At 36.2% G+C, this 21381-nt stretch overlaps 2 pseudogenes; one reads left to right on the forward strand and one right to left on the reverse strand.

The window, feature by feature from the left end:
• Positions 1–2727: 2727 nt before the first annotated feature.
• LOC120164982 lies at positions 2728–12696 on the forward strand (annotated as a pseudogene).
• A 159-nt stretch (positions 12697–12855) lies between these two features.
• On the reverse strand, positions 12856–20981 carry LOC120165004 (annotated as a pseudogene).
• Positions 20982–21381: the final 400 nt, after the last annotated feature.

Consider the following 21381-nt stretch of genomic DNA (forward strand, 5'->3'; position numbering starts at 1 on the left):
TGATGAGAACATCAACTCCGCTTCTAGTGAAGAACTGGAATTAATGAGGTTGACAACAGTTCGGTACGAAATGAGGTTGACAACAGTTCGGTACGAAATACCTCAGTCTGTTCATTTCAATCCCATGCTCCTGCTATAATGCATCTCTATTTGACTATACATTGTCGTCACAATTTCAAGAATAATGTAAATACATCTGATAAGTGCTCCGTATCTTTTGAAGGAAAATGATGAAATCGCTCAAGTTAAGGGGAGCAAAGAGCAACTCCTAGGGAAGAAATAGAGGATCTACATCTAAGCGGGGTCGGAAATCTGATGACTCTTTAGTTCACAAAATGTTCATGAACAAGCATGACGACGACGACGACGATGATGCTGAAGAGATTGCTAGGAGATTTAACAAGCCTCCATCTCGGTTAGTGATTGTTCTGTTTGTTACTTTACAGTGTCATTTTCTGCAGTTAACTTGGCATGTATATTTTGGTTTGCCTATTAATCTCCTTTTCACTCGGCTTTCAGTACATTTTCTGCTGTAGTCTGCTGCTTCCATTCAGTATTAATACCTCTAGCACTATTCATTGGATGCCATGACTGCAGTCTGAAACTGTCCCTTCGTGTTTCTTAGGCAACAAAACGTTATGGATCTTTGAGAAGATCGTTGTCGTCTCCTTCGACCAACATGTCTACGACGAGAAATCGAAAAGCAAAACCAGCCAGCAGCAGCCCTCAGTTGTAATTTATAATTTATTTTTTGTGATTCTTTCAACTTAATGAAAAGGTAAATTACATGTTTGGTAATTGAACTTTATTCTCTCTCCTATTTCACTCATTGTACTTTCAAAATTTTTAATTTAATTACTGAACTTTATAGGTTGAATTTCTTTTGTAATTTCGCCGTTAAATAATTAAACGATGTTAAGATATGACAACTTACATTAAAACGACTCCTAAAAAAGGTTAAATTTTAGACTAAAATGACGTCCTTTTGATTAAAATACGGTCATGCCATAACGTCGTTAATTATTTAATGGCGGAATATCAAGCAAATTCAATCTATAAAGCTTAGTGAGTAAATTGAAAAAATTGAAAATACGATGAGTGAAATAGGAGAATAAAATTAAGTTACCAAATGTATAGTTTACCATTCATGATATTATTTAAAAGATCTAATATCTTATTTCGTTAATCTTTATATCAACAAGTGGTTTTGTATAAACTATTTTAAGTTCCCAAATATGGACGGATATTAAAAAATAAATGTGGAGGAGGAGAATGTAAAGAATGTAACGACCTGCAAAATCAGCATAAAGATTATTTCAGTACAATCTAACCTGGGATAGGTGAGTTGGCTCAATCACCCTTTTACAATTACTGGTGCTCAAATCTAGATCCTCTAGGAATAACAATTATTTCTTTAATCATTAAGGTAATTTGGTTCTTGTACATCGCATATGCTTTATTTTTTTCCTTTTTATTTTCTGTATAGTCTTTGGTGCAGAAGCCCAAACTATCCCTCCCGTCAATATCAAAAGCCCAAAACATTGAGATAAAATGTTATGGATATAAGGATAAAAGTTGGTGATACTTCAAATCCTTTGCAACATTTTAATTGGCTGATTTCTGAAACCTTCCAATCATGGTTTTCAGAATCGGACCGGTTAGCGAACCGGTCATGTTACCGATTCATTGGTTTAACCGGTCTGACTGGTCGGAAGAACCGGACGACGTCATAATTATTTAAAAAATTAATAAAAATACTAAAAATTTTAATAAAAAATAATCTTTTATATCACAAGTCATATTCAAAGCAAGTCATATCATATATAAGTTAAAACCATAAAATCAAGTGAAACAAAATGATTCAAATTAACTACAACATAATATTTAAGGTAAAACATATTAATAATAAATATATATAACTATAATTAAAAAATAATTTGGGATTAAAAAAATCATAACAAATGATATTGTTTGGTTTAATTTTTTTTTTAAAAACAATCTCACATGGCTAAGAAACATAGAAGAGCATCCTAAAAGTTTAAAGAGTAAAAATACGAGAACAAAACAATCCCACATTGCAAAGAATATAGAAGAGCATCACAACTAACTTCTATAAATAATAGAGGTAATTTGGCATTTAAAATCATGGAGCCTTTTGGTGAGCATTGAGTGAACTATACTTTCACTTCAATCAAGCTCGAATTTTAGGTTTTAATCGATCTTCTAATTTTTTTTTAGTTTAAGTCTTTTGAGTTCAAGTTTCAATATTATATTTCGAGTTTGAGTTGAATTTGATAATTTTTAGCTTGTGAGTTTGAGTCGAGTTGAGCTTCCTTTTAAAGTTTTCAAGTTCGAGTCGAGCTCAGCGATACTCGAGTTCGACTTGACTCGTTTAACAACGACGTTGTTTGGTTTAATTTAAAAAAAATCTTGTTTTTTTCGATTTTTTTCAGTTTTCAGCCGGTCCGGTTTGAACGGTTCAACGGTTCTGATCGGTTCACTAGTAGCGGTTCAACCGGTTTAGATTGAACCGAACTAGCACTCGATTCCCGATTGAACCAGTTAAACCGACCGATCCGGTCCGATTTTCAAAAATGCTCCCAATCATGATCTCCACCACCATTTCCTGCTTGTCTACAAAAACTTCCACTTCCATTTCCATGCATTGTCCTTGCCAAGCTAAACTCAGCTAACTAAACCAAAACAAACATTGCCGGTTCTTCAATTATGAGAGCGATGGCTTCAATGCTTAGCTCAAGACCAACCCCATTTCTCGACCAAAACAAAACGTAAACCCTCTCAGAGATGTCGTCTCTGTAGGCACTGCCAATACACAATGGTAAGCTTTTTGGGGTTTCCCCTCCTTGCAATGGGTGAATTCACGAGATAATGTTCTCGAACTTTTTTATTCACGATATAGTGCACATCCCAGATTAATTGTTGAAATGGGGTGAATTCTACAGTGATGGCCATAGGACGTCATGCAATCCAGGCGATCTTGTACGCCATGCAATCCAGGTGACATACGGGGTGGCATACGAGCCATACGGGTGACATACGAGCCATACGAGCCAATGGAGAGGTCGTCATACAGTCTTATACGAGAGAGGGTCGCCATGCAGGCTTAGACGAGTCATACGAGCCAAGAGAGGTCGCCATGCAGCCTAGGCGACCTTGTAGGTCGCCATGTAGTCCCGGCGACCTTGTAGTCGCCATGTAGTCCCGGCGACCTTGTAGGTCGCCATGTAGTCCCGGCGACCTTGTAGGTCGCCATGTAGTCCCGGCGACCTTGTAGGTCGCCATGTAGTCCCATGTAGTCCTAGCTCACGAGACCTCATGCATGCACATGCAACCACAACTTAGATTCCTTCACGTGCTCCCCTCCTGCTCCCCGCTGCATGCCTACAGCTCCCAATGCATGCATGTGAACCATTTGAGCCGTGAATTATTGGTACAATAATTGAACCATTGCTGCGTGAAATCAGCTGCTATCATAGCTGCAATTGCACAATTATTGGTGAAATAATTGAGGCAGCCGGTTTATATGGGGTGTGCATTATCGTGAGAACATAAAAGAAAGAAAGAATGGAGAAGATTGCAGCCAGAGCTTGGTCTCCGAGATTGCAGCCGAAGAAAGGGAGAAGAGATTGCAGCCGAAAGAAAGAAAGGGAGAAAGGAAAATAAGAAGAAGAAAGGGAGATAAGGTAAATTTTTTTATATTTAATTAGTTTATTATTATAAATGTTTAATTTGTTAGTTTAGGGTTTAGGGTAAAACAAAAAGCAGTTAATTAGTTTGTTAGTTTAGGGTTATGATTGTTAGTTTAAGTTATAGTATACAAATTAAAAATTATTTAATTAGTATATGTTTGATAGTTTATAGTTAAAAAATAATTAATTAGTTTGTTTTGTTAATAGTTAGTTATAAAAAAAATTATTTAATTAGTTTGTGTTAGTTAAATAGTTAAGTTATATTGTTTGTTGAATTTATATTATATAAAATTAGTTAGTAAGTTTATAGTATATTATAATGAAAATAGTTTATTAGTTAGTTTTAGTTATATAAAAGAATATTTTATTAGTTGTTTAAGGGTTTAGCGTTTACGTTTAACTTATATTTTAAAAGTTTAGTTTGTTAGTTTATTAGTTTATTATATTATAAGTTATTATTTAAAGTTTAGTGTTGTAAATTAGTTAGTTAGTTTATATTAGATTATATTAAATGATTTTTTAAATATTGTTGTTTAATTTTTTTTACAGATTCATTCCAATGGCTGACCAAATTCCACTGTTGAGGCTTGACAATGAACATATTTCAAGTCATTTGGGAATAATGGTGAATAAATATTTGTTTAATGAATTATAATTAATAAATATTTGAATATTATTTTATGATTGTGATAATTTTTTTGAAATATTTAATTGTAGGAGGACGAGCGAGTCATTCGTCTTCGACTACATAGTGCCCAAGCCACACCCACTGATAGAAGAAAATTTGCAAGAGGCTGGATTTTGGTATATAACTTTGTGCGAGATTACAAGTTGGTCCCAGGTTTTCAGTGCGTTGATTGAACGTTGGAGACTAGAAACGCACACGTTTCATTTGCCGTGTGGCGAATGCACGATAACTTTGGAGGATGTGGCAATGCAACTCGGGGTCCAAACTAATGGGATGCCGGTGGTAATGTCACATGAGTTTAATAAGGTGGAACAACTTTGCAACTTGTTTCTTGGGAAAGCGCCCGTACCACCAGAGTAAAGGGTGGCGGGTGAGGTTGTCATGGTTGAAGAATGAATTTCAACTTCAATCAAATAGTACGGAGACGAAATTATATATGCAACACGAGCATATATTACAATTGATTGGGGGAATTTTGATGCCTGATAAATCCGGTAGTTATGTTCACACTCATTATCTTCTTTTTTTAACAAATTTTGAGAATTGTAGGCAATATAGCTGGGGTTCGGCGATATTGGCGTTTTTGTATCGTGAGATGTGCAAGGCGTCATTAGTCGTGAATGATAATACAGTAGAAATCGGTGGATGTCTGTTGCTGCTACAATCATGGGCTTGGCATAGACTTCCGTTTTTGACACCGATTAGTCGGACTGCGGTTGACTTTCCACTTGCCGGAAGGTAATATGAATCCTCTATTTTAATATAAAATATTAATTAAAAAATATTTATTTTGATTAAAATTATTGAACAAAATGTCTCTATTTTTGTTTTGATTGATATACAGATGGAGGCATAAAATTGAAAGCACAGGGTTGGTGCACAACAACATTAAAGAGTTCAGGTTGAAGATCGACATTAAGGCCAAAAAGGAGGTATGCATAATCTGTATTTTTAATTATTATTTAAATTAACTATATTAATTGATTTAAATAATTTTATTGTTTTTGTAATTTTACAGTTTAATTGGAGACCATACATGAAGAATTATTTGCGTTGATACCGCATGATATTTTAGATGGGTTTCAATATTGGTGTGCTGTTACACCATTGATAAATTTTGCTTTTGTTGAGATCCAATTTGGGGATAGAGTGCTGAGGCAATTCCACTTCCACCAACCTATTCCGCGGAGTCCATGGGATCATGACCTCCTCCAAAACTTAGATGGTCGTCGTCCAGTGAATTGGGTTGAGACGCATGACGACCTGCACAGATTTGATGGTCATCGTAAAGAAAGCGTTAATTGGGTTGAGAAGCATGCAACCTACATTAATGCTTGGAACAATAGGGCTTCATTCATGCCAACTCTTGACGCCATTCAAGACGACGACTTTAATTTTGAGACTTCGGCTTACCTTGCTTATTTTTTGGATAATGGAAAGCCGTTCCTCACAACATAGTAGAGAGGCGACAATTTTTGAGGTTTAAAAAAAGATTTGGTAAAGCTGAATACTCTCTACCGAGTGGGAGGGGAGTTCATCTCTACAACCTGAAGCGGAAATGACCGATGTGGATAATAGCGCACCACAATCGTTGCATCACGCAGTTGATGATTCTACTGTCCCGGCATACATACCAGAGTTTGTGCAGCCTGAGGCACCCATCTATTCTCCTACGTTTTCGTCGACGTATGACTTTGAACACATGACAGTTCAAATACCCCCAATGAATGAGGGGGATGGGTACAATACTCCTGAGCCACAACGGCCACAACGTATCAGACGTCCGCCCCGACATTATCATTCAACAAAACCCCAGCATCGACAACAATTGTAAACTCGTTTGCTATTTATTACAAATTATTTATTGAAATTAGATTAGTTTTTTTAACCTTAACAATGATTTTTAGTATCAAATCATTATTAGTATCAAATAATTAAATATTTAGTAAATCAACTATTTTAAATCATTAGTATCAAATAATTAAATTAACAATAAATCCTTATTAATAATAATTAGTAAATCATTAGTATCAAATCATTAAATATTTAAAAATCATTAATAAATTTGACTATGTATAAATTTAAACTCAGTAATCCACACTTGTACACTCATTTGTTAGTATTCTATAATTATTAGTAATAATTATTAAATCATTAGTATTAAATCATTATTATAATATTACTAAATAATAAATAATTATTATAAAATCATTATTATAATGATTATTATCAAATCATTACTAAATCATCAAATCATTAAATATTTAAATCATTATTAAATCATTTTTATAATTATTACTAAATCATTATTATAATGATTATTATCAAATCATTACTATATGATTATTATCAAATCATTACTAAATCATCAAATCATTAAATATTTAAATCATTATTAAATCATTTTTATAATGATTAATAAATACATAGAAATACATATATTATTACTAATGAGGCCTATATCTTGGTAAATTAGGACAATTGTTTTTTGAATGGCCTTCACCCCTACATAATCTGCATCTCTTTGCTTGACGTCTCTCTATAGCATGAAAATCCATACTGGTATGAATTCGAGTGGACTTAGGTCGACCCTTTGGACTTCTGCGAAGCATTGGATTTGGTAGACATTCATCATGATCCTTTTTGGGCCAATATGATTCATTCGGGATCTGTCTGAACACATAGCTGTAGACATTTAATATCCTACGTAGGTGGAAGCATTCATCAACATAAGTGTATGCGCTTACACCAGCATACATACATGCAGCGACTGCATGAGCACATGGATATTTCCATGCCTGAAAACGACCACAATCACCATTTGTGTCGTAAATCAACTCTAAATGTTTGGTCTTCTCCTCCGACGTTACGACGTATGCACGACACGACAAAAGTATGACCAACTCGGTCGGAATTATGAACAACCATTGATGTTGCCAATTGCTCATTTGCTTCCATTGATTCCACCACTGTAGGAGCCCAAGTTTTACCTCTATTTATGAGACTCTCAATTTCCTTGCCTTTGTCCGACCAAACTTTACCCAGTCTAAAGTACGTCTCTTTCACCACACTCGCTATTGGGAGATGACATGTACCTTTTAGTACCGAATTAATGGCCTCAACAAGGTTTGTGGTCATATGTCCGTATCTCCGACCTTCATCGTATGCTTGCGACCATTTTTCCCGCGGTATTTTTGAAGCCCACTTCCAAACACGCTGATCATCGTAAAATACCTTCAAATTCTCCAATCTCTTGTCAAAATTTGGTCGACGTAGTTCGTATCCTATTCCATAATATATTGTGTTAAACCGCAATTAAAAAAACCACGTAAAAAATACACAAATATTGAAAATAAAACTTACCCATGCTGACTATCTCGCTACGAATATGCGTTATGAAACTGGTCGATACTATTCTTGCCAATATGACGGATACAAAATGTCGGATATGCATACGGAGTATCCAACGACTTCCTGGTCGTTCAATTGCCGCCAAATACCCGTTCCTCTATCGGATATCAAGCAAACTCCATCTTCACGAACGCATATTGACGTAGATTGGTCAGAAAGAAATCCCAAGCCTCTGTTGTCTCTCCCTCAACAATGGCGAATGCAATTGGGAAGATATTTCGCTCACCATCTTGAGCAACTGCCATCAAAAGTACATGCCTATATTGACCATACAACCACGTACCATCTACTTGGATCATACGTTTGCAAAATGGAAATCCTTCAATACATGCCTTGAATGCCCAAAATAGTCTATGAAATATTTTCTTCCCTGGCAGAAGTTGACCTTCTTCGTCATATGCGGGCATGGTTTGAGACTTCACTATAGTTCCTGGGATAAATCGCTTCATTGCTTGTAGCAAATGTGGTAGCTCATTGTACGATGTATCCCAATCTCCATACGTCATTGCCTTCATTTTCGCATTCCACACCTTGCCATATTTTACTTGATATCCAAATTGGCTTCGAATAGATGCAACTAACACTGAACAAGATATCCTTGGATCCTTTTCAACCATCGCCTTCACGTATTCACATATTACATCGGAGTCCAATAGTCGGTGTCTTGTTCGATGGAGTTTCGCAAACATGTGTGCGAACCATTATACCTCGTGAGGACCCAAACATCGTGCCTTTGATTTTTCGACACTCTGATCTTCCACTTGCACTCTGGGCCATATTTTACACACATTGCGTATAGGGTTTTCTGGTTGGACTCTGCAATATGGACATCAACATGGCATTTGATGCAATACTCTTTAATCGCCAGCGTAGCTTCATTTTTTCCTTTGAATTGCACCCCAACTGAAAATTCACCAGAATTATCGAATGATTCAGTCATTTGGTACGGAGGTAAATGTGGCATGTCTGGGAATTTAGGTGCCCTCATTGCATCATAGTCTATCTCGTACATGTGAGGAGTAGCTTCATACGGTGTCGGAACTTCATCAATTGCACCTCCACCAAAAATATTTTCGTCGCCGCCCAAAACGGGTTCTTCAGTTTCTTCATCTTCTCTTGAATCATCATGAATTTCTCCCCATCGATTTTCAGCGTCAATATCAACAACCATTCCGGTATGTTTCTCGTCTCATCTCTGCTGCTGTAGATGTCCCCCCGACTTCATTTACACTTTCCAATAGTGCCATAAAACTGTTCGGGAACCTGTATGTCGGCTCCTCAAACTGACTATATAAAGCCATTTCAGATGGATTTTGAGCCACACCTCTTGATGACCTAGGAACATCACATATGTTACGCACATCAACAAATAATTCAATAACTGCTATATTGGTTGACTCATGTAATCCAACCATGGTTCCAATATCATCATCTTCTTCAAGTGGAACTGCAGCATATCTGACTGGGTTAGAGCATATCATAAACCTATACCTCAAACCATCAACTGCAGCTCGAATTTTTCTTTCTATCTTATGCTTCATTTCTATAAATGTGATGTCTTTTTGAACATCATATTTATTGGTTTTTCAGACTGAAAAACTACTCCGACCTCATTTTCCATAATCTGTCCATTATAATGGACAATCGTGAAAAAGTTGTTGCTCATTTTCTCTACAAATAAAAAATAAATTAATTTAGATTAAAAATTAGATAAGATAATTTCATAAATTATTAAATATATATATACTATTAATGATCAAATAAAATTTATTATTTAACTTGATTGATTGCTTACTAATAAACCTAATAATGATTTGATAATTACTATTAATCTAATGATTTGATATTTAATGATTTAATAATAATGATTTAGTCATAATCACTAATAATTATTTATTATAATATTTAATGATTTAGATTTGATACTAATCATTTAGTAATTATTACTAATAATGATTAGTTTGATAATATTTTTTATTTTTTAAAAATATCAAACAAATTTGTTAGGCAAAACTGTCGAGATAATGTTATCGAATAATTATTTCGCGAGATAATGCGTTGTCCGGATTATTTCATTCAATTAATTTTTACTTCTTACTAATACACATACAATGTAAATTAAACAAAATATTTTTAAAACAACACTAAATATTTTTAAACACGATATTTTTTAAAACGGAAATTATCTCGCACAAATTAGTTTATATAATCTAATATAAACTTACTAACTAACTAATTTACACATACACAACAATAAAAAATGGACAACAAAAAATAATAAATTACTCACGTCTTTATGCCTTCTTCCTTTACTTTCTTTTCCTGCCTTGTTTCTTTCTTCGAATCAATCTGTACGTGGTCAAATGTTGTGAAATAATGTCATGTATGTGTAAACAAAATATTTATTTAAACAACAATAGCTCCCACAAATTAATTTTATATAATCTAATATATTATATATACCTTAAACTAATAAAATATTTCTTTATTATAATATAACTTAGTTAAAATAACAAACTAATTAAGCACTAATTACTTTTTTTATAATATACTTCAACTTCAAAACAACCTAATATACGTTTAAAGACACTAACAAATTAATTAATATTTTTATATTTAATAACTTAAACTAAGAAATTAATTAACTAATTTTTTATATATATAATATATAACTTAAACTAATAAACTAATATAATATAACTTAAACTAACAAACTAATAATTTATACTAACAAACAATTAACTAGATTTTAGTTTACCCTAAACCCGAAACTAACAACTAATAATTTCATATAATAAACTAAATTAAACAATAAAAAAATTACCTCACGAACTATGTTTGCCTTTGTCTTCTTTTCTTCTTCTTCCTTTTCTTTCTCTCGACAAAGTTTATATGTGCTTATGCTTCTGGTTCTGCTTGTGCTTCTACCCTAAACCCCATATCCTTTATATAAAGCAACTGAGCGTTGGACAGAGTCATTAAATTTGACTGTTGAAGCAAATAATATTAGCATTGCATCGTATAACTATTGAGCATTGAAAGGCTGGCAGCTAAATTAACGCTGCAATAACGCAACTATAGATGCAACACATACAGCTACGGATGCAGGAATCTCTCAGCTATGATGCAACGCATGCATGCAGCTACGGAATCTCCCAGACCTTGGTCGCCGAGACTCCATGGCGACCTACCACCCGCCGTGACCTACACCGTTCGACGTGCATGGCCCATGCACAGTTCCCACGTCCCATGCACAGCATGCATCCCCAACTCCCCCATGCATTCCCACGTCCCATGCACAGCATGCATCCCACAACTCCCCCATGCATGCTCCAATACTATTGATTGCATGGACCTCCTTTGCAAAATACCACACAGGTCGCTCGGATGCCATGGCAACCTCCAAGGTCGCCCGGATGCCATGGCGACCTCCAAGGTCGCCCGGATGCCATGGCGACCTCCAAGGTTACTGTAGAATTCACCTCATTTCAACAATTAATCTGGGATATGCATTATATCGTGAATAAAAAAGTTCGAGAACATTATCTCGTGAATTCACCCTTTTTTTTTTCCCTTGTTTACTGGATTTTGCATTTGGGGAGTAATGTAATGTGGTGTGATGCGTAGGGAAATGAACTGTGGTACGGACCATACAGAGTGAAGTACTTGGGACCCTTTTCAGCTCAGATTCCATCCTACTTGAACGGGGAGTTCCCTGGTGACTACGGATGGGACACTGCTGGTTTGTCAGCTGACCCCGAAGCCTTTGCCAGGAACAGAGCTCTTGAGGTAATCCATGGAAGATGGGCAATGTTGGGAACACTAGGGTGCATCACCGCTGAAGTCCTTGAGAAATGGGTTAGGGTGGACTTCAAGGAACCAGTATGGTTCAAGGTCGGAGCTCAAATCTTCTCAGAAGGTGGCTTGGACTAGCTTGGCAACCCCAACCACAACCTCGTCCATGCTCAAAGCATTCTCGCTGCCCTTGGGTTCCAGGTCGTCCTCATAGGGCTCGTCGAAGGTTTCCATATCAACGGTCTCCCCGGTGTTGGAGAAAGCAACGACCTTTATCCCCGGTGGCCAATACTTCGACCCTCTTGGCCTTGCTGATGACCCTGTCACGTTTGCCGACTTAAGGTTAAAGAAATCAAGAATGGCAGGCTGGTCCTGTTCTCTATGTTTGGTTTCTTCGTCCATACCATTGTGACACCGGACAGGATAACGATTATCCTGAGACTAGTTTCAACAGGTGATTCACAGGAGAAAATTCGTCCAAAACTATAGAAAAAAAAATCTCTAGGGTTTAACAGAATATTATAAAATCAAACAATCCCCAAAAATCAATCCACAAATCGGACTGTTATAACCAAAAATCGTGTTTATCCGAATTTTACCAAAAATAGCAAAATTCCGAAAATCACTCTAAATTGAAATTCGAAAAAAATTAACAATCTGCAAAAAATCCGGCCCAAATCATATTTAAATTGACTTCTTAACTGACAAACGAAATATTACCATAAATAGTAAAAAATAAAACTAGTGATTCGGAGGGAAAAACGACAAAATTTGAGGTCTAAAAAAAAGGCCACAAGGAGCCATGCTCGATGTTATAGTCAAAAGACTGAAACGCACTCAAAACGACCCCAATGAGGAAGATATCACAATCAACTCTCGCCTTTGCGCTGATCTGCCAACTCATGGTATCTCAGCGCCATCAAGGTGCAATATGACAACTCAGCATTATCTGTCTCGAATCCCCTTGCATCACATTGTCACCGGAAAGGTCCCCTGGAAAACCTCTTGGACCACCTTGACAACCCTGCTGCCAACAATGCTTGGGTCTATGCTACCAAATTTGTGCCCGGATCATAATTAAATTCCCCGGAATCGAACTTGTTCCATACTTTACATGTTCATGTTCAGAATAGAGATATGTATCATCAGCACTTGTAGATTTCGCTGATTTAAACCGTGCATCACTGGGAATTCAACGAAACTCTGTTTGAGTTCGGTTTAGGGTTCAACAAAGATGACAGCACACAATGAAATTGCAGATTCTATGACAGAATAATTTAGGGAAGGCATATGAACACTTGACATTTCATCTGTATACCGAATACTACAAAGTTGGAGCTTACATAACAAACAACAGAATATACATAAACTATACAGAACTACTCAAAGAGCGGTCTCGACGAATTCCTATTTTGTCTATGCACAAGGTAATTCCTCCCACCGAGTAACAAAAATTGGTAAGATACACAAGCACAATGTCTTCCTCACTGGCCATGGACTACAAAAACAACTCTATTTGTTGCAGTAAATGTAACTGTACCGGAGAATGGGCAGTCATTTAAGCAACAATTTTATGATAATTTCAAGGTGGGATTCGATCAAGATCTTGAACCTAACTTCTCCCACCATTTTCTTCGAGTTCTGTCCGATTCTTGATGCCCACGCTTATGTAGTCTTGTCTTGGTTTCCTTTAGTCTCATCTTGAAATCTTTCTTCCACATCTCGAACCTGCGTTTCAATCTTCGAAGATCATCATCAGGATTCACAACAGAAGCTGGTTGTGCTGTTCTGGTTTCAACCAAAGATTTTGCATCATCGTCAAAAGCTTGTTTCCTCTGATCAAACTCTTTTAGCAGAGTTCCCACTGCATTCAACGAGCCATTCTCCCTCACCCCAACAGGAGTATTCACACCAGGAGTTCGAGATCCCATCGACAAGTTTTCCTCAGAATCATAACGGCGAGGGGATACGACATCACCTCTTCCTAGCTGACCAGCAGTACTGTCAGCATCAAGACTCTTTCTGGCTGCAGCAAGACTTGTCTGCAATAAATTGCAATTATTAAACAATTAAACATGCATTGGCAGCAACTAAGGGGACCTTTTTTGCCAGTCAACGACAATCAGCTAATACAAACATGTCTCAATATTTTTATATATAAGCACAACTCACCTGTAACGATGCCATTTGTTTTTGCCACATGTCTTCCATTGATTTCATCTTTGCCTCATAATCCAACATCTTTACCTCGTACTGCTGTAATTGGTCGCATAAAGCGGTGTTTTCCTGTTCTTTTTGCCCCAGAGTTGCTTCTGCCTTGAGTACCCTTCTTTGAAGCTCTGCCATAACAGAAGGTACAACTTGAATCCGCTGCTCGTGTGGTGTTTCCTGGTCAGCCAAAAATAGGGTCCGAGTAAATCCTTCATAGTTCTTCAGCAGATAACGAACATTTAGAAAATAAAACATGATCTTCAGCATGCAAAGAAGAGAATAAAACTGGTTTGGAAAATATCTTTAAAAAGAAAAGGAAAGGAATAAAACTCTAGTGTGTTACCATGTCAACCGTGGGAAATACCTTTGCCTCAGAAAGCTTCCTACCAGTCTTTCGTTTAGATTTTATGCTTACATGGTTCAACTGTTTTGAATTATACATGTTATCAAAATCTCTCCGGACTAACCACCCACGGATTACTGCAATGGAGAAAAACATGATGATAAGAGAACAAGTCATTTGATTGACACAAATTTAGTTAGAACACATAATTTACCAGATTGTAAATATACAACTGATGTCAACTGCTCATCAAGTAACTGAGAAGCAAATGCTGAGCACCTATTGGCCTCAATAGCATACTTCTTATGATACTTTCACCACAAACAACTGCATCAACAAGTCATTTGATTGACACAAATTTAGTTAGAACACATAATTTACCAGATTGTAAATATACAACTGATGTCAACTGCTCATCAAGTAACTGAGAAGCAAATGCTGAGCACCTATTGGCCTCAATAGCATACTTTCTTATGATACTTTCACCACAAACAACTGCATCACAAAAGAAATATCCATCGATCAATTGAAAGTAATAAGTGTGAATTGGCAAAATATAGAGTCAGTGATCTAGAAAAGGCATCAACTTATGATAAACGAAGATAAATTACACCAAGCTTCTGTAGCGTTAAAAGGTACATAGAGGATTTTGTTTGGAAAAATCTCTCACAAAGCAGAAATATATATCGGAAAGAATTTTGCTTGGAAGAAGCTACTTACATGATTGTATATTTTTTGCTCCTTTGTTGAGCTCAAGGAAAAGGCAACGAGCTCGGTGACCGCGGAAGTACTTTTGAACCCCAATTACTCCTCGCAACACCTGTTTTCTCCTGTGCTCCAATGCACCGATCTGCATGCCAGACACAGCATCAAAGAAATTATTACATTTATTTAACCATAAACAGAATGAAATAAGTTGGTATCTCTATTTTCCAAAACTCAGTATGTTAGGTCCAACTCTGAGCATCAAGAGATATTTCAGGCTTTAATTTGCCACAATGATACAAGAAGTCTTTGGGCAAAGAGATATTTCAGCACCAAAACTGAAAGAAACAAGAAAAACAAGACGAATGTATAAAACTTACCTGTCCGGTTCGAAGAAACAGTTTCGTATAGCCAACTTGATACATTTCAGGGAGGACGTTAAATTGTTTTAGAAGAGCAACTGAAATGCTTAATGGATCGTGAGGTGCGTTGGTCTCCGAAAGTAGGAACCAATACCTATGAAATACTTGAATATATGAGAACTCTGCTAAAAAGAGAGAAATTTTAAAAACGTAAACAAGCCATAAACTACAGAAGGTTTTAGCCACTACCTTTCTGCAAACTCCTGATGTGTCATTCGAGTTGAATATCCTAATTTTGAGATTCTAACAACCTCCAAAACTCCACAATATCTAAGTTGCTGCAGGACAACATCCTCTTCATACTTGTCAGGGACCTGCTTGCAATTTGGTTTTATGCAGCGAATAAAGTGAGGTGTTGTATTCTCTAACTGGTGCATTAGTTCGAAAAGTTGGCCCTGCAAGTACAGAAAGAAAAAAAAAAGTAATCCACAAAGCATGCCATTGTGCAGTATACACAAATATTCCTACTACCATATTAGCTACCCCTGCACTGACAAAGGAATGTGAAGATTTCAAAGGTAAATTCACATATCAAATGCCCAAGAATAAAAGACATGCAAGAATAAAAAATACTCTATAAATTATATTCAACGGATTGGCAAATGCTGGAATGCTTTACAATGGAGATTTACGTAAGAAAGTTTCTCCAATAGAGATGGGAACCGTAAAATACATTACAATCTCCGGATATATTTGGATCAGAATTATTAAGGAAGCAAATTTACCTTGAATTTCGTAACAACACTTAGCTCCCGTGGATACAGATGAAATCACTGGTTTCAATGACTGATCAAGCATTTTTTTGGCAAATGATTGTGGCAATTGGCCACTACAGGATGACAGAAGTTGGACCAACCCCGAGTTCAGAGGATCTCGGTTCTTTTCCAGAAAGCCATTAGTATCATACAGTACCTGGCAGAACTCCAAGAATCAGTAATTTCATCCATGCTTTGAACATTACCATCTTATTAGCATTTCGTACCATTTGAATCAACTATCTAAACAAATTCAACCTTTTCAAAAAATTTAGACTTTCTGAAACATATTTCAGGGTTCGTTATCTCCTATGAAATTGAATGAAAAGAATCTTTTTAATCCTCAAAAGTACATTGACTGACCTCTCCTGCAAAATGTCGAACACTAAAGGCCCTTCCTCTGTCACCTTTGAAGTAAGAATTAGCATGCAGATGCTGCTTCAACTTATTAGCAAGGGTAAAATCAGTTGCATTGTGGAAATTTGATTCCTCATCCAGCAAAGAGAGTATTCCCATTGGTTTCTGCAAAATAAACACCAAAACAGAAGAATAACATTCAGCTTTCAAACAAAACGAAATATGAAAAGGAAATATAAACTCCAGCCATCTGCATTCAGCAACGAAGCAAAGACAACAAACTTCAGTAAGACTAAGCTCAATTTCTAAGAGAACCATAGGATATAAAACTAAGCATCAACACCAAAGCTAAGACAACATACATTAGCACGAACAGCATGCTATATAATATATAGGAAAAAGAGACCAGCAATCCCTTAGAACACTTCAATTGCTGAAAAATATTGAACTAGATTACCCTCTCAAATAAGTCCAAGCACTCTTGGTTGTCTTCAAAATCAACTTTGGCCCGATCAATCCCACCCAACTCATACTCCTGAAATTGAAAGAAAAATGGGAAGCTAGTCAAAATAACAATTTGTGTTAGGGAAGGGAAAAACAAATCCAGAGATAAGAATCAACAACCGTGAACCAGGTCATTTAGAACTTATGAAAAAAGTGCATGCCCAGGAAAAAAAGTCCGAGTACAGGAAACCCAGCTTAAAATTTGAGTTGCTTACCTCTTGCTCAAGCTTAAATAGGTGTCGGATGAAATGTTGTTGCAACCTCTCATTTGCATAATTAATACAAAACTGTTCAAAGCTATTCTTCTGAAAGTCGGAAGACAAAAATAGTAAGTCAAACAAACTTCTACACAATTGCAATATCTAAATAGCTAATTAGAAACTACTTACCTTAAATGACTCAAACCCATAAATATCAAGGATGCTTATGGACCTGTCATCGCATCTTTTACCAACTTCAAGTGACTTGTTGATTTGTTCCACAAGCCAGTCAAACAAGATTGCATAGATGAATTTTGCTAATGCGTCTCTTATGTAAATTGCCTATATTACAAGTTATAGCAAACATATTATTAGGTTGTTATTTGTGCATCACAGCACACATAGCATGTTACTAATGAGATGATTAAGGAAGAATAGTTTTGCTAACAAATACTGGACGAACCTGTTGCAATGTCGATTTCTTAGCAATATTATCCTTGGCAGCAGGGATTCTATGGGTAGATAAAGCTTGCATCAATTCATGTACGTCACAACCCAAAAGCCTGGCAGCACTGGTTAAAGCTGAAAAAAATGGTGGAGGGTATCCCACTTAAACTCGCAAGTTAAACAAAAGGCTAACTACAGGCATTATATTCTTTGTTTTATACAAGGCTTATGCAAATTCAGTTCCTTAAAAAAATGCTACAATAAAGAAGGAAACCAGTTTCTCTCTCTTGGAAGAAAAAAAGAAAGGGAAAAAATGTCGTATTTGCTGAAGAAGTGTCATTATGGAAAGCTAAATCCCGCATTATTACCTTCATCAGCTAATGCCTCCACATGATGTTCTTTGTCAATTAATTGAAATGATATATCTCCCAGCCATAATACTGCAGCAAGCATTGCAAATGCTTGCTCTCGCTGTTCTTTGCCAATTTGAACAATGTCCATGGCTTCCTGCAGAAATGGGCAAACTTTTGCTTAAAAACCAATGCAACGGAAATCAAATGGTAAAAGCATGGCTACACTATCATGGCAACATTAAAATCTAGTCTTTTTAATTACCACAAGCTTATGGAATTTCTGAGCATCTTCAACGCCATTAATCACCAAGTTGTCACTCTGGATAAGATAGCTGTACTCATTAGCCATTTTAAGATTCAGTCTCTCTGCAAAGCCATAATCCGAAGGATCATAAATATATTTCACAGATTCAAGTAAATAAGCTGCGGAACTGTAAACAAAATCATGTATCTATTTTTCAGACCCCAATATTTTTCTGAAATAGCATTGACTGTGAAATGCTGTACAATGAAATATTACCTCTTAGGGCCGATGGAGCACCAGCACAAAGTTGATAAAAGATATGGTAAGACCGTTCACCAGCAGGCACCTGTACTACTCTTGACTGCTCAAACGTGACAACAAAAACATCCACATCAGATATCATACATCTTAACAGAGATAATATAAAGTTTAACTGGGTCAGGAACTTACCTTTTCCAGAAGAACTATCCAGGATCGTCATTGATGAATCAACATAAAAACAATAATAAAGTCAGTAACCATGATTAATCTATGTAATTTTATTACAGCAAAGTAATAATAGAAAATTTTCAAATTCAACATGCTTACAAGTTTGAATGTTGGCACCAGATATCTTCCCCAATTCGGTAAAATGAATTTCAGTAAGTTTGCCCTGCACCAGAACAGAGTAATAAATAAGCCATATTTTTCTAAGCTATAGCAAATGTGATACACATGCTAAAGTGGAAATTGGTCCTCTAGGGTAATATCAGCAAGGATCCTTTAGCCATGAGAGAAATTTTATATAGATCTGCCTTCAATATGTAACAGAGGGAGAACGAAGTAGAGGGAAAAGAAGAACCCACAAATCGGCTAGAATTGTCATTCCTAGATGTTTTGGCATTCCCAAATGCTTCAAGTATACAATGTGTCTCAAGGATTTTAGACTCTATCACACCATTGCCACCTCCAAGAGCAGCTAGGTACTGCATTGTAAATTTTGCTGTTTCAGTTTTCCCAGCTCCACTTTCCCCACTGCGAGATAACTTTGGTTAATTCTATAGGTCATAAAACAAATAATGTGCTTAAAGAACACGGTATTATACTATCATATATTAAGACCAATATTAAATATCCAACTTACCTTATGATTATAGATTGATCGACTCCACCTGCAAAATTTTAACACAATTAATAAAGAATCAGAAACCACATCACCACGACACCACAAGCAAATTGTCACTTGTTTATGCAAACTTCAGAAAGGAAAGAAAAGAAAAGAATGACTTAATTCACCATTCATCATCTCCTTATAAGCAGTGTCTGCTATAGCAAAAACATGAGGGTTGTCTGTAGCTTGTTCTCTATAACTCGTGACAAAATCTTTTCCATAAATTTGGATGTCTTTGTACGGGTTGACTGCTATCAAAACTGGACCAGCTTTACTCTAAAAAAGAAAAAAAAAATTGTATAAATGAAGCTGAGTAACAGAGATAATCCTCACTAGTGCTAGAGTAAGGATTATATCTTTCTTACATATATCATATCACGAGCATATCTGTACTTAAGATTGTGAAGAACTGACGGCTCATTCAAATAACTAAGCTGTATTAAATCATTCACACCATCCAAAATTTCTGGGTTTGCAGGTAAAAGCTCGCTGGTTGATGCTTTTACAACCTATACCAACAATACAATGTAAATCTAAATGAAAACCTGCTGAATGGGAAACAGAAGGCTCATCAATAATTTTAAAAATCAGGAGACATGAACTTACATTTCCATTAGTAAGGCAGACAAATGATTCCTCACCTGATGTAGATTGTATAGTTCCAGATTCCCACACCCCATTAGATTGCTGGAACCAGACACGACGCTTCTGCAAGCAAAACCGCCAACTATAAGTATGATTCACTTAAATCATTATCACAGAAACTAAAAAAAATGCCCAAGGTGATCATTCCTTTTCAATGTTTCAGCAAAAGAGAACTTTAGTGGCAGTATAAATACCATAACAAAGGCTAAACTACTCTGCAAGTTCTAAAGCCCATAAAAGATCACAGATTTCCCCCATGACTAACAATACAATGCGTTGCATCAACTCAAAAAGGAATAATAAAATCCCTTTGTAAGCATGTTAAACAAAAAGCTTAATTGTTTACAAAGCAAGACAATACCAGCAGTAAGAAATAGCTATTATCAAAATCGATCAAATTAAACAAAAGTTACAAAACTATTTTTTTCTTCAAATCTCATAAAACAAATCAATCCAAGAAGAAGAAAAAGAAACAATTTGAACTTAGCACTCAACTTCTTAATAAAACACTCAATATTATCATTTACCAACAAGTTCGCCTTCCCTTTCCCTATTTCCTTAACCTCAGCTTTGGCATCAGAAACTTTATCTTCCCCTATCTTCTCTTCCAGTGCCTCCAAATGATAAGGTGAATCCACATTCACACCTCTCCTCAATTTTTTGCTCCCAAAAACCTCTCTCTTCTCTCCCAACTCCTCTTCCTTTCTTTCACCTTCCTCTTTCCCTTCAACTTCACTAAAGCCGCCGCAGCCGCAGCCTTTTTCACCGTTAGAAACGACTCTGAAGTTCGTCGGAAGCGACCGGCGGGACGAGGGAAGTCTAGCCTTGGACGTAGGCCGCGATGGTAAAGTAGGCGGTAAGTCTTTAGGCTTCTCGTCCTCATTTTGCCGCCGGAGATTCTCCAGCATTTCTTCGAGCGAGCTTTTCGATAAAGCAGTAGGCGACGCCGATAACATCATTTTCGGGGGTAAAACAAAAAAAGTAAACTTTTTCCTTAGAATTTCAAACTAATTTCCTCGCTAAACTCTCTCTGAAATATTTAGACAAAGAAGATGGAAACGTCATACGTTATGAAGTGAATCGGGCCGGGGGGAGAGAGAAACAAACCGTCTCGATTTTTTTTGTTAAAATAAACAGAACAACTGCAACAAAATACCCAAAAATCACAGCTTTACAATAGGAACAAAAATAGATTAAGCTTGTTGGAGGAACAAAGCTTTGAACAAACAAATAAAAGCAGGCAAAGTTGTTTTGGGGAGAAACAACTGAGCTTCTGCTTCATTTTCTTTTCCGTTTCTGCTTTGGGTTTCATCAAAATTAAAAAGAAAAAAAACCGTTCGGATCTGATGATGAATAGGGTCTATTTTATATATTTTTAAGATTAAAATAAGAGGATTTAATTAATTTATCGAAATAACTAAAAAGGAAGTTCTGGGCAGAA

Source organism: Hibiscus syriacus, unplaced genomic scaffold (genome assembly GCF_006381635.1).
Source record: "Hibiscus syriacus cultivar Baekdansim isolate YM2019G1 unplaced genomic scaffold, ASM638163v2 tig00111565_pilon, whole genome shotgun sequence".
NCBI lineage: Eukaryota > Viridiplantae > Streptophyta > Magnoliopsida > Malvales > Malvaceae > Hibiscus > Hibiscus syriacus.